The following is a 14,284-nucleotide window of genomic DNA, read 5'->3' as shown; positions in this document are numbered from 1 at the left end:
TTTAATTTCTCTGTTTTAGGAATTCCCACACATTTTGAGCTCTTTTTCAGGATTGTTATCAGCCTTTCAGAATAGGCAGGGTCAAGAAACTGGCATGGCAGGAATGATCTTTATTGTTATAGGGTAAAGTAGTAGAGTCTTGAAACCTGCCCTATCTTATATCAAACAAAATCAAAGCAGCATTATTTGGGATTTCTTTCTCATGCTTTTCTCATTCTCAGGTTTGAGTAATCTTTTCTAAAAGTCCCCCCTTAACAGTACACTCATTCCTTCCCTATCACAAAGGCCAAGTCTACATTCCTTCATAGCTGGAGACAGCGGTAAGGGGAAGTAAGATAATTGGGGCCTCTTAGTGAAAAATCAGGGAAGTATCTTAATTAAAAACATTGATGCTGATATGCTGGTGCTCAGAGCATGGGAAATAAAATTCAATTCTTATTGAAGATGAGGTTGTTCTTATAAGTGAAACAAAGCAAATAAAGAATACAGTTTGATCAAGGGAATTAATTTGGTAGCAAATTGAGATAATAGGAGATAGATAAGTATATAGTACCAGTTTGGTGTAGTAGTTGGCACCAAGCTAGAAACCAGGAGACTGTGAGTTCTAGTCCCATCTTAGGCATGAAGCCAGCTGAGTGACCTTGGGCCAGCCACTCTTTCTTGGCTGTAGGAAAAAGGCAGTGGAAAACCAGTTCCAAAAACATTGCTAAGAAAACTGCAGGGACATGTCTAGGCAATCACCAGGAGTTAACGCTGACTCGCAGGCACACACACACAAAGATAAGTACATAGATACATAGACAGATAGATGGAACAATTTCATCCCACACACTTAAGATCACAGTCACCCAGAACATGCAGCTTCCTTCTTTATCCATCTCCTCTCCTTTTTTTTCCTCCAACAGAGCTCTCCTGCAAACTCTTAACGGTCCCCCATCACTTATTCTTTTATACTTCCCAATCACTGAGCTCCCCCCAGAAACACTGAGTATTTTGTGATTATAAAAGACTCAACCTTTATTGCTCTTTGGGGGGGGGGGGGGGGAGAGAAAGCCCTGTATCTGTAAATGCTTGGATTCCTCTAAGACCAGTAATACCTCCCTCTTATTTTCCAATAGCTGGATTTAACAGTATAACTCAGCCACTGAGTTCATTATTAGTTATATGATTATTTCCATTCATACTATAAGTCACAAGTTATGCCTACATATATATTTGTATTGACTAATATCAGGTAGGAAGACTCCGTGCATGCCTCCATTTATAGACTGAGGTTTTATATAGATCGAGGTTTCCAATCTATAACTGATCAGAGTGTTTATTTGCTAAGTGATTTCTCTGCTCTACTTTTACATGAAGAGGACAATTTAAATGATATTTCTATCTGCTTCAAAACGCAGAGTATATTTTAACATTCAGGTTGAACATTACATTTTTTCCCTGCATGAAATCTCTGGTAAATAGTAATTGTCTGAAACATGTTTTACAATGAAACAAAATGAAAATAAGAGAAAATAGACTGTAAGAGTAGCTCCTCTAATCATGTTAATAGTAGTTCAGTTATGTTTCTCCTAAATAATCTTGTATTACAGAAGATGGGGGCAGGGAAACCTACTCATAGTCCTGCACTATATCAGAAGAGATGGAAATTATCATTATTTTCATTCTCTGCCCTGTTCCTGTAAAGAGCTTTCCAATCAGTGAAAGTAAATGCAACTGAATAATGTAATGTATAAATACTGTTTTATTGTTATGACAATTACCCTTTATCCAATTTTGTGGCTTGGGGGGAGGGTGGGTAATAAATAGAGACAATGAAAATTCCAATACAATTTAGGTACAAGTTCAATTTCAACACTTGGGATTTATTTCAGAGTGCATAAATTACTACAGGAAGACATGCACTTGCAGAAATTAAATTATGTCAGAAATACTGACAGATTATAGTCAGAGCATACTCCAAGCCTCACGCTAACACTGGTTAAACTTTGACGCCATCAAAATTACATGTTCCCTTGCACTGGAGGTAGCACCACAAATGATCAAAGCAAAATAAATTGCTGCCTTCAACTCAAGAAGTCTAAAGACAAGGGAAAACCACAGTAGTTTTGCAGTTCATCATTAAGTTAGTTTATCTAAACTGAGAGCAATACATTCTATCTTGAGAACTGTAGTCTGTGTACCGTTGAAAAAATACAGTCAGTACATTCAACCTGGAGTTCCACCAATCAGATTGCATCGCTCTTTATGCTTGTCAAATTATGTTTCTGAGGAGAAAAAAATGTCCAGGTCCACCTGTGGCCTAAATCAACCCCAGCTGGAGAGGAGGGTATCTGAGAATGATTAAAGTTACAGTCTAAAACATCTGGAGTCACTGGCTTACAGCAACAAATAAACAAATATATATATAAATATATATATATATATATATATATATATATATATAAATTTCTTTATGATTATTTCCAAAAAAGAAATCTCCATGTCTTTTTTGACATAATTTTTTTCCCTCTTCACTTTGAATAGAAAAAAACCTTTTTATTTTACAACTGATTCAGCCTATTTTAACGTCTTATGGCTATCTCTAGGAGACTATGTTAGAGTTATCTGAGCAGAGTGAAAATGCCTTGAGTTTCATGCTGGAGGATTAGAAACCATTGTTTCATACCTCTCCCACTGCAAACAAATTTAAAGTTTAAAATCTCAATGAATCATTTACAACCACATTTTGGAAACCTTGCTGTCCCTGTTATTAAAAAAACAACATTTTTTAAAATCCAGATCTGCAGTGTACAGTGTAGACTTTAAAGGAATGTTGTTGATATCTGTGAGGGTTCTTTGCTTTCCAAGGACTGGGCACACCTCAGCAGAGCAAATCTGTACACAATGCTTTATTGCAGCACACGCAGCACGCACCTTCCCCAACAATAGACTATTCCTCTCCACCCTTCTAAGACTTGCAAGGTGACGTTGCCCTGTAAATATATCTTTAATACTCAGTCCTTCAATACTTACTTCAAGCAAAAGTTTATAGGTCTTTAAAGGGTCATACAATCTTTGCCTCTTTCCAAAAGTTCTTACACTGGTTGGGTTGAGGTGCTGCCTCAGTGTGGTTGTTCCTCTTCTAGTTGCTACCGAGCTCCCAGCAGGATATGCTGCTCACTGTAGCTTGTAGTCTTGGCAGTTGGCTAATAGTCCTCTTGTCTGCTTGTAATAGCTGCCAATCTCCAGACGTCACCTCTGCTTCCCCATCTGCCTGCCATTTGCTTACCTCCTTTTCTCCTATATCCCTATCCACACTTTGTCTTAACATTTGCTTTTGTAAGCTAAGGGCCTGGGTGGGGTGAGGCTGCCTCTGGATGTTGGTATGTCCTTGAAAATGCCAGGGTGTGGCTCAATTATTACAGGCAGCTGCAACACTGGCTTGGACGCTTGTGAGTAAAGTTGTGAATGAGTGAATGAATGTATGAGGGAAATGGGTTGGAAAATGTTTCTGCCTGGCTGCAGCTACTTTTCCCAAGTGCAGACAGCAATCCCAACTTCACTCCCTCACAATATCAATAGATTTTCTGCTTTCTGTTACAATGGGGCTTCTGTTCCATGCTTCTTGTCTATATCAATCCAGGAAGAAGACTGAGAAATAACTTTCTACATTCATTTTTCTTCTAGCTGCAAAATGTTGGGCTTTATGTTTTATAATATCCATTGCAATATTCACAGATATCTACTCTCTTGAGATCGAGTTCAATTTCTTATATATCCATGTCATTTTTCTTTCCTATTAATATTCCCACATGGAAATGCTTACTTCATGCTGGTAAATTGATTTTCAAAATAATCTTCTTTCATAGAAATTGTTACATTTCATAAAACCCATGAAAATTTTGGACAACATTACAAAAAATCAGTCTCACATGAACCAGATAGAAAATAATGCCTCGAATAAGCCAAACTGAAGGACTGCACTCCCATTGGTATTAGTCGCAGGAGTACTTGTGAAGAAATTAACACTGGTTACTAAGAAAGCAGTTTAAAACATTGCTGTTATATAGCACAAGTTATATCAACCTTGGTAGCAAACCCAAAGCCAAATAAAAGCCACAAAATGAGGCATAATAAGTAATTATACGCACACACGCACACACACATACAGTTGCAAGAAAAAGTATGCAAACCTTTTGGAATTTCATGGTGTTCTGCATTAATTTGTCATAAAATGTGATCTGACCGTCATCTAAGTCAACAGTATTGACAAATATAATGTGCCTAAAATAATAACACAAAAACAATTCTGATCCTTCATGTCTTTATTGAACACATTCATTCAACATTCAAAATGCTAGTGGAAAAAGTAAGTGAACCCTTGGAATTAATAACTGGTTGACACCCCCCCCCCCCCCCTTGGCAGCAATAACCTCAACCAGGCACTTCCTGTAGCTGTGGATCAGACCTGCACATCATTCAGGAGGGATTTTAGCCCATTCTTCCTGGCAGAACTGCTTTAGCACTGTCATATTCTTTGGACATCTCATGTGTATGGCTCTCTTCAAGTCATTCCATAGCATCTCTATTGGGTTGAGGTCTGGGCTCTGACTTGGCCACTCCAAAAGGCGGATTTTGTTTTTCTGAAGCCATTCTGTTGTGGATTTGCTCCGGTGTTCTGGGTCATTGTCCTGTTGCATCGCCCAACTTCTACAGAGTTTCAGCTGACGTACAGACATTGTCACATTATCCTGAAGAATTTTTTGATACACTTGGGAATTCATCTTCCCCTCAGTGACTGCAAGCTGGCCAGACCCTGATGCAGCAAAGCAGGCCCAAATCATGATGTTTCCTCCACCATACTTTACGGTTGGGATGTTTTCATGATGATGTGCAATGCCCTTTTTATGCCAGATGTAGTGCTGCATGTTCTTTCCAAATAGTTCAATCTTTGTTTCATCAGTCCACAAAACATTTTGCCAATACCGCTGTGGAGTGTCAATGTGCTCTTTTGCAAACTTCAGGCGTGCAGCAATGTTCTTTGTAGTAAGCAGGATCTTCCTTCGTGGTGTCCTGCCATAGACACCCTGCTTGTTCAATGTTTTACGTACTGTAGACTCATGAACACAGATGTTAGCCAGTTCCAATGATGCCTTCAAATCTTTGGCTGTCACTCAGGGTTGTTTCTTTACCTCATTGATGAGTCTTCATTGTGCTCTTGGGGTCATTTTGACTGGGCGCCCACTTCTTGGTAGAGTAGCCACAGTCCCAAAGTGTCTCCATTTGTAGATCGTTTGCCTAACTATAGACTGGTGAATTTTTAAGGTCTTTGAAATCACTTTGTAACCCTTTCCAGCTTTATGTAAATCAACAATTCTTGATTGTAGATCCTCTGAAAGCTCTTTTTGGCGAGGCATGGCTCACATAAACATATTTTTCTTGTGTGGAGCAAACTCAAAAAGTTTGAGTGGTTTTTATCAGTCAACATAGCTCTAGTCCACACCTCCAAATTCATTTTCTTAACAAGACTCCAGGCAGGTATGCTAACACCTGACTCCAGTTAGCTTTTTTGAGGTCAACTCAAGGATTCACATACTTTTTCCACCAGCACTATGAGGTTTTTATGGTTGTTCTCAATAAAGACATGAAGGATCAGAATTGTTTTTGTGTTATTATTTTAGGCACATTATATTTGTCATTACTGTTGACTTAGATGATGGTCAGATCACATTTTATGACAAATTAATGCAGAACACCATGAAATTCCAAAAGGCTCACATACTTTTTCTTGCAACTGTACATACATACATACATACATACATACATACATACATACATACTGTAGGTATCTAGTTATGAGGGTAGGCAAAATCAGAAGCAAAGAACTGCTGCTGCCTATTCAGTATAAATGTTTCACATTTATTTGCAAGGTTCTCTCCAAAGTCAAATGATCAGCATCATTGTCACCTTGGTTTAGCTTTCTGTCTTATTTCATCAAAAGTTATTCCATGGGATCCCTATCCTGTTCTGGACAAAACTTTTTGCACCTTTGGACCAAAGTAACTATAGGAATATCTCTTCTGAACTTCCTGATCCATCCTAGTATCATCTTCAATGGTCCTGCTCCAACCAGCTCTGCAACCTTATCAATAGATGACTCCCCACCCACCCTGTTTCAGACTCCAAATAAAGACCTGTTGAATCTCCTGGCCTTTTAACATGGTTTGATTATCTACTTTGTTTCAGCTGTTTCATGGCATGTTTTAATGTTTCATCTCTATATTAATTTGTTTCCTTTGTTCATTGCCCTAAGAATTGCCGAAGGTGACTAACATATGGAAGGAAGGAAGGAAGGAAGGAAGGAAGGAAGGAAGGAAGGAAGGAAGGAAGGAAGGAAGGAAGGAAGGAAGGAAGGAAGGAAGGAAGGAAGGAAGGAAGGCGAGCAGGTAGGCAGGCATTGGAAACAAATATTACATTTATAATGTGCCCACCACCAGGTTGCAGTCCAACCACAGTAAAAATTAACAAATAAAAACTAAACAACAGTTAACAATTACTCAAGAATAAAATCAATGCATAACAAGTATTTTCTCTTTTTAAAACTTTCACACATGGAACAGCAATAAATTTTGTCAGTGAAGTGACTCCAGGAGACATTTTATCCCTCTCACGTGCACTGTTAGCAATTTGGAGCTGATACACTTATTTTAAGGAAATTTTACATTACAGTATGTAACTTTGACTCTTAAGCCACTTCATTATTTAACTAGTTTAGTTAACTAAGAGCCACCAGATCTTCTATGATATAGTCGTGACACCTAACCCCCCAGCTGCATGAGACATTCAAGCCTTCTTCAGGTGTTCACTGGAATGTGTGAGGGCTTGAAAATGGGAACAGGATAGAGCTGGCCAAACTCTCTAAAACATCCATGCATTGAACTAGAAGTCTGAAGAACAGTTGTACTTTCATTTGCTTAAATGGAAGGACAGTGAGTACCATTCTTCTCACTAATAAGGCAGATAATTTTTCAACTTCCCTGATGAATGTTGGTAGTCAAAGAGATGCAAGCTGTATCTTCAAAGACTGACAAACCTTCATCCATTCAGCTCACATCTGAAGAGGCCCCAGATAATTTTGGGAAGAAGAGCTTCAAACTTTCTACATTGGCCTTGGCTTCTTTTGAGTCTCAGAACAAATTTGGTTGGGCATTCACTGTTATGTAGGATGTGTTGCCATGTAAAACAGAGTTATGCATAACTTGGTATTCCAGATATATAAAATGTTCTATATAGAGAACATTTTTAAAGTACCTAGATACAAATATTCATAATTTTATTCTTAGAGCAACTTCACACTACTGGCATTGATCATATATTCCTTTTGGTGTCAGGGATAGCTACTCAAACATACAGGTTTGAAGTAAGGAAAAAGCCTTCTGAAGATGTGATCCTGTTATTGTTTGAGAACTAGTCAGAAATAGACAGATGTCTCGTATGGTTGGATCCTACTGTACAGAAGTCTCCCAAAAGTAACACCTGCGTTTGTATTTTTTTACCAAAATTTGTATGCTGACTACTCTAGGCAGCTTACAATAATATAAGTATTCAATATATAAAAGCACACCCACATGATAAGCTCAAGATACAGTCACTGTTGTCCACTACTGAAGACCCACCATTCTGAATGACAGAATGGTGAGGGCCATTCTGACCAAGTGGAAAGAGGACTCCATAGTGACAAAGCCGCTGCCTTCATTATTGTTAAGGGTGATATTGCCTCAAGTTGAAGGGTACTCCTTCCTTCCTCACAACACAGCCAATGGACAGCTGGGGTTAGCTTGTAATCTAACTGTGCTTCAACCCAAACAGACAAAAACACTGAAGGTGACATAAGAAGAAAGACTGCTTTCAAACTGCAGCAGAAAAAGGTACAGAGAATTTGCAATGGGACAGAGGTAAGTAAAAGCTGACATCATGTATTTTCCGCTCAAAAAACTGATTGCTCTGCCATGCTGGCAACGGGGCCACCAGACAGTACCATTAAGCTCATTATATGAACTGCTGCCATATGTCTATCTTGCATTAGAAGATTACTATTTGCATGATACTAGGTTGCCAAGAATAAGGCTTTTGGATATCAGAGGTTTACATATCAACAGGCACAGGTTGGGCCTTACTGCTGTAACAGTAGATGTTAGTCCTACAATTTATTGCATCTTGATTAAAATGAACCTATATGGTAAGGCAGTCATAAGCAAGTCTGATTATGTGCCATCAAGTCATGGTTGGCTCTTAGCAGCCACAGAGCTCATCCATGACTAACTGATCATCCACCTGCTGCCAGTTGTCCTCTTCTTCTTTCTTTCCATCTTTCCCTGCATTAGAGCCTTCTCTAGGGAGCTAGGTCTTTGCGTAATGTGTCCAAATTAGAGTAATTTGAGTCTGGTCATTTGCACCTTGAGTGAGAACTCTGGATTGATTTATTTGATGAACTATTTGTACTTTTTTTTTTTTTTTGGCTGTCTATGGTGTTCTCAGTAACCTTCTCTAACACCAAAGTTCAGAAGCATCAATGCTCTTCCTATCCTGCTTCTTTAAAGTCCAACTTTCGCTTCCATAGGATGTCACAGGGAATACCATTGCTTGCTCAGTTCTGATCTTTGTCCGTATAGACACCTCACAGCATTTGAATATCTTTTCCAAGGCTTTCATGGCTGTTCGGTCAAGTGCTAGGAATAAATCCCACTGAATCTAATCAGAGATGCTTCCTATTTGGGAATATAATTTCCTGATCAGTTAAACATAATTCCCCACCATCACCGCTTTTAAAGCCACACATTCCCAGAAGCACCAAAAGGAGGTTTCATTCCATTACCAATACCTGCTTCTGAAAGTAAGGATTTTCACTAAGACTGTAGCATGGAGCAAAAGATTTGAAATACCTGCCATATTAAATGCAACAACTTTCAGTTTGGCCCCAAAACAGCTACATTAAAAAAAAAAGAAAGCCAAATAACAAAGAAACATTATGATCCATGATGATGGGGACCAAAAGACAGCATGACGAGCTATAGCTCTGAACCCCACATACAAAGCATGGGATGCTTACAAACACTCAAGATGCTGAAAGGAAATGACAGAACAACACATCACTTTTATTGTAGACCTTTAAATGGAAATGTTTCATGTCAACTTATCATATCTTGCTCGAAGGGCCAAAGAAATTTTAAGTGGCCAATGATCACATCCTCCATAAAACAATATCTTCTAATTAAATCTTCATGTACCTTTTTATGTGACATTTCACTAAGTCATCATACTTTGGGTCCAACAGACACCTTCAGGAAAGAACAAGTTAGGGAAAGGTTACAGTTTTTTGACTGCAGAAAACCTTTAAAATATAAAATAAGGGGAAGATTATTGCCTTATCCTCTCTGACCTCTTTCTCAACTCAGCATATATGAAATAAAGTGCTTCTACTAAAATTCCCCGTACCTTTTCACTGAGTTTGTAATAGATGCCCAAATAAGGGATGAAACAGACAATACAAGATATGACAAATACTAGACCTTACTAAAGGCTCTGTTGACTTCCTGACATTGACTCAGGTACTCTTTTTTCACCATTTGAACTTTTACAGTGTCAGGGGAAGGTGGATTAGAAAAGTACTGTGCTGAATTCAAAGCTTTGGTTTATCTTTTCAAAGCTTATTGGAAACTTTTTGCTGAACTATACAGCACTGAGATCAAATATGCCAAAGAAATGACATCTTCTTGTTTCTGGATCATCTGAGCAGTTTTGGAGAATTTCATCCAAAAGAGACAGATAACAACTAACATCATCTGTCTCTAACATAAGGGCCACTTGCTCATGCACGTGTACACACTATCATTCCTTTGCTTTTCTTAACTCAAAAGTTCACGTGTCACTATTTTGTGACAAGTTGCTAATAACTATTCTAGAACAGGGTCTCCAGCACTCTCAAAAATGCCTGCAATACTGACAGTGGTGAAATATAAAATATCTGTTTAAATTGATAACATTGACCTGTACTACTACTGAGGGTCACAGCTGGGATCTCAAGCAAGTCCCTACTGGTAAATAGGCATACTTCCAAAAAAGCAGTGAGCAGCAGCAATCCACCATTTAATTTTCAAAGAATATATCTGGGATCGGTGAAAGTCCCAGAGGCATGACTGGAAAAGCAGGTCACAGTATACTTCAGGAAGGTGCATTGCTTCTCATTCAAGTTTTTAATTAAAGGTATATAAAAATAAAATTAAATGGGATAGACAGTTCGGTGAGCACCAAGGAACATGTCAGTGAGCACATGGTTAACCACAAATAATGGAGACTTTTTAAAATATGCTGCCATGTTTTAGATTAAAAACAAACAAACCCTAAATGCCTATAAATTAGGGTGGAGTTGATCTTGACAGTCATCATGGTCTAGAGGAGTATTCTATAACTTTCAGAAGTTCTAGTGAGGTGAACATACTCCTGTCTTAAACCACAAGACAAAGATTATTATTCCATGCCAGATTCAGAAATAAAGTCACTATGATCTTCACTTTCTCCATCATAATGACTATTTTTTCTGGACATTCATGAGGACTAAACACATTATTTAAGCAATCTAATTGCCTACTATCACATTTTTGGGGAACTTTTATGATGTCAGTGCACAGCTTTGGTTACCCCGTTTCTCCACAGCCAGCAGCACTGAAGAATGCCTAAATGTCACATTAATGTATGACAAAAATGACATTTCTTACCATTTTTAAGAACCATCTGTTTTTTAAGATCATATCAGTTTCTATTGCACAGGCCAATAAGGGCCATTAAGCAACAACTGGTCTCAGAGTCTTCAGAGTCTTCAGAGTCAGTCACAATGTAGATTTCACTAGGGATCTCATTTTCCTTCCACACTAGATCTGCAGGGCAAAGAAGACAAATGAACTATGAAAAATATAATCACGACTTTTACTGTTGCTTTTTTTGTCATAAAAATTCCATTTATTTAAATTCCATTAAAAGGCACATTTGGCTGCCAAGAGCATAAATATATAGTTTTCTTATTTTTACAATTTTTTATTATCCCCTCCAAAAATCTTTGACATTTTTTTCAATCAACATATTTAAAACAAATCTCAAGCCATAATCTAACTATTTTGTTCATGCCCCCATATACTGATGAACTACACTGGGTGATTAGGGATATGAACACAAAATCAGGTTAGCATACAAGATTTGTCAAGGTATAGATAAGACATATTTTGTTTCAGTTGTATTTACAAAAAATAAAATGTAGGTAGGTAGGTAGGTAGGTAGGTAGGTAGATAGATAGATAGATAGATAGATAGATAGATAGATAGATAGATAGATAGATAGATAGATAGATAGATTTAAGTAAATAAACAATAAGACACACCCCTCTGACTATTAAAGGGATAAGAGGGAGGGGGTAAGGGAGAGGGTTAGAGTTAAGGTTAGAGCTGATACCACTAATAGTTGGTATTTTGTGTTTGATGATATAAAGATCTAACTATTCAACCTGATTCTACATATACATTATGTACATGTTCAGCAAACCTTTACTTTGGGCAACTACATGATGTGTTTAAGAAGGAATCACTTGCAAGGACTAAAACCCAGTGAATATGTCATACAGCTGCTAAACCACATCTCTCATAAGCCTTTTGGGGTCATTATCAGGGACTTCAAACCTTTCTAATTTTCACTTGTCTTGGAATCAAAGCCAACAGGTAGTTCTAATGTGAGAAGGTTCCATATTGCAATGAGATGTTCTACCACCAGCTCTGCACAAAGTACATCCCATCAAGCCACATAGACCCCCTATTGCCCGTTACAGCCCAGCCAGCCTGAGACTGCACAAGCAGAATAGTGCCAGACTCAGAGGACTGGTTTCAGACTGGAGATTCAAACACCTTTCATCAGTGGTGTTACCTATGTGTTGTCATAGAACTAAGAAGACTATTTCAGGTTATATCAGGGACCAATGCAGACACACATAATGACCCATGACTGCTTTTTCAAGTCTTTAGTCCATTAATAGCGGTCCATAGTATCAGAGCAATTAGATTTCAAATTCTTACTGCCCTCTTTCCTTCAAGGATAATGTGGAACAAAAGAAACCTTCGGTAACAAACAAAGAAATGAAAGAGAAGGAACAACAGTGAAAAGTTCAACCTGTTCTGTTGAAGTAAATATCCTTCAATGAAAGACATTTCGTTCTCTCACTTAAAAAAAAACCACCACCACAACAAGCAAGGTTTATGGAAAAACATTTCTATTCTACATATAGTTTTGGCTTGGTTCCACAAAATGAACAGTACAATTGCTTCAATTTAATTACTACCCCATGAAGCATTCTGACAGCCCCAATGCAATGCTTAGCAAGCGTTTTGCCTCAGACAGCTTCAAGATGTATTGCAGCACTGAAATTACAATACATACCATGACTTGTTCTGTCATCCCACTTTGAAAAAGCAGCAAGCTTGTCTCTTTAATAAGCTGTCTGATATACCACCCATTTCACTGTAAAAACAGAGGTAAAATGTAAGTAGCCATAAGTTACCAGTCATAAAGCTTAATTTTATAATACATACAGGGCTATTAGAAGTATTGTGGGCCTGCATACATAGGCGCAGGCACTCCGTGTTTCATTTGTTTAATAGGTGGATTGTTCAACAAGGGCTTCATTCTCATCAATCAGCAAAAGGAAAGGTGCGCTGCTTCCAATTTAAAGTCAATACGTTACCAAATCAAGAACGAAAAAGAAACTACCAAATGATAGTCTCTCTTTTTAATGAGCAGTCATTTTTTTGTTTATTAAAATACAAATTATCTCACGTTTCCTTCAATATGTTAAAAAGGCACCTATGATTCAGGTTTGGGTATATGCCAATATATTTAATCAATTAATTGATGGATTAGTTAGTTAAAGGGCAGATGATAAATCAAGGTGCAATTTTTTTCACTGGTTGACAGCCTATTATATAGAATAGAATGCACACACAGACACAGACACACACACACGCCCAGTTTGCTCCAATCTAGTGCCTCAGTTAGGAAGACTGCAACCTGCAGATTTTCCAGCCACACGTGGAGAATGTCAATTGGGAATGACTGCACTAGTTTCTCAATACTCAATACTGGAAAAACATTTTCTAATTTGGTAATGAAGCACGGGATTTCTAAATATTGCGGGCATCAACTTTGCCATCCCCCTTAATGAGCAATATGAAAATCATATGAATTTACATCAGAAACAGCACATTTATTGTTCTAACTATTCAAACGACCAAGATACATTTATTTAATCCATCCTTACCCCACTTTCTATGGCCAAGATATTGTAAGGTGAAGTAGGTCATGTTCAATGTTTTTTAAAATGGAATTCATAATAATTATATAAATTAACAACTCTTGAAAAGTTCAGTGGAAAACCATTTTAAAAGGGGAAGACATATTCACATTTAATATTGTACTCACGTTGAGTGGTGGACTTACAGCCCTGTAGTGTTGCGAGTAACAGAAACAATGGATCTGAATTCTCCTAGGCAAATCTCACTTCTGTTAGATGCTTTCTCAGGTGAGGCATTACACGTTTTGCTGATAGCAATATTACAAAAAAATATGCTTGAATCAACAGCTGTTTTTGCTTTTGACATATTGTGGTGCACGTTTACCTAATATTTGGAATAGATATTTGATCTAGGGCAGTTTGCATAATTTAATGCGATTACGATGGGGAGAATCATTGGATTTAATTACTGGCAAATGAGAGGCAGGAAGTTAGTAGTTGTTTTTCTTTCATTTTTCCTTTTAGGATTTGTATGGGGTTATTTCCTGTGTGCTTTATTTGACAGGTGGGACACATTACAATTTAAGCTTTGAAAATAACATCCAAATTTAACAATGTAATATTCTGTATGAATCACTCACTACAGCTGTATGTAACCATGCTTTTAAAAAGCAAATATACTAGCTATGCCAGAACATGGATAACAGCCCTGGATTAAGCAAAAGAAGCACCTGCTTAGGGCACCAAGGGGAGGGCGGCACCACAGAGTTTTTTCCCCTAGCTATCATGCCCTTAACTCATTCACTACCACATTCAACTTTAGTTTTCAGCACTTATTGAGTCTTAATGGCTTGTGGGTTAAGCAATGGAAGGGCCCAGGGGCACCATTGTTGAGCTGTGCTTAGGGCATCATTTGGCCTTAATCCAGTCCTAACAGACAGTCCTTCCAATACTTCTTCAAATACATCTCCCATT

At 37.9% G+C, this 14,284-nt stretch overlaps 1 long non-coding RNA gene across 2 annotated transcripts in view; it reads right to left on the bottom strand.

Annotated features, from left to right (window-relative positions):
* Positions 1–6,545: 6,545 nt before the first annotated feature.
* The window catches only part of LOC107326512 (uncharacterized), a 145,752-nt gene continuing 138,013 nt past the window's right edge, over positions 6,546–14,284 (bottom strand). For both annotated transcript variants that reach the window (XR_015795807.1, XR_015795808.1), the window contains 4 exons: positions 13,498–13,617; positions 12,460–12,540; positions 10,758–10,916; positions 6,546–9,320 (listed from right to left, as the gene is read on the bottom strand). This is a non-coding gene — a long non-coding RNA (uncharacterized LOC107326512). The remainder of the gene's footprint in view (positions 9,321–10,757; positions 10,917–12,459; positions 12,541–13,497; positions 13,618–14,284) is intronic.

This window comes from Python bivittatus, unplaced genomic scaffold (genome assembly GCF_059951505.1).
Source record: "Python bivittatus isolate LINGU-HERP-01145 unplaced genomic scaffold, Pbiv_v1 ctg000020_np1212, whole genome shotgun sequence".
Taxonomy (NCBI): Eukaryota; Metazoa; Chordata; class Lepidosauria; order Squamata; family Pythonidae; genus Python; species Python bivittatus.
The sequence above is the reverse complement of the archived record's forward strand: the minus strand, read 5'-3'. Positions and strand labels throughout refer to the sequence as shown.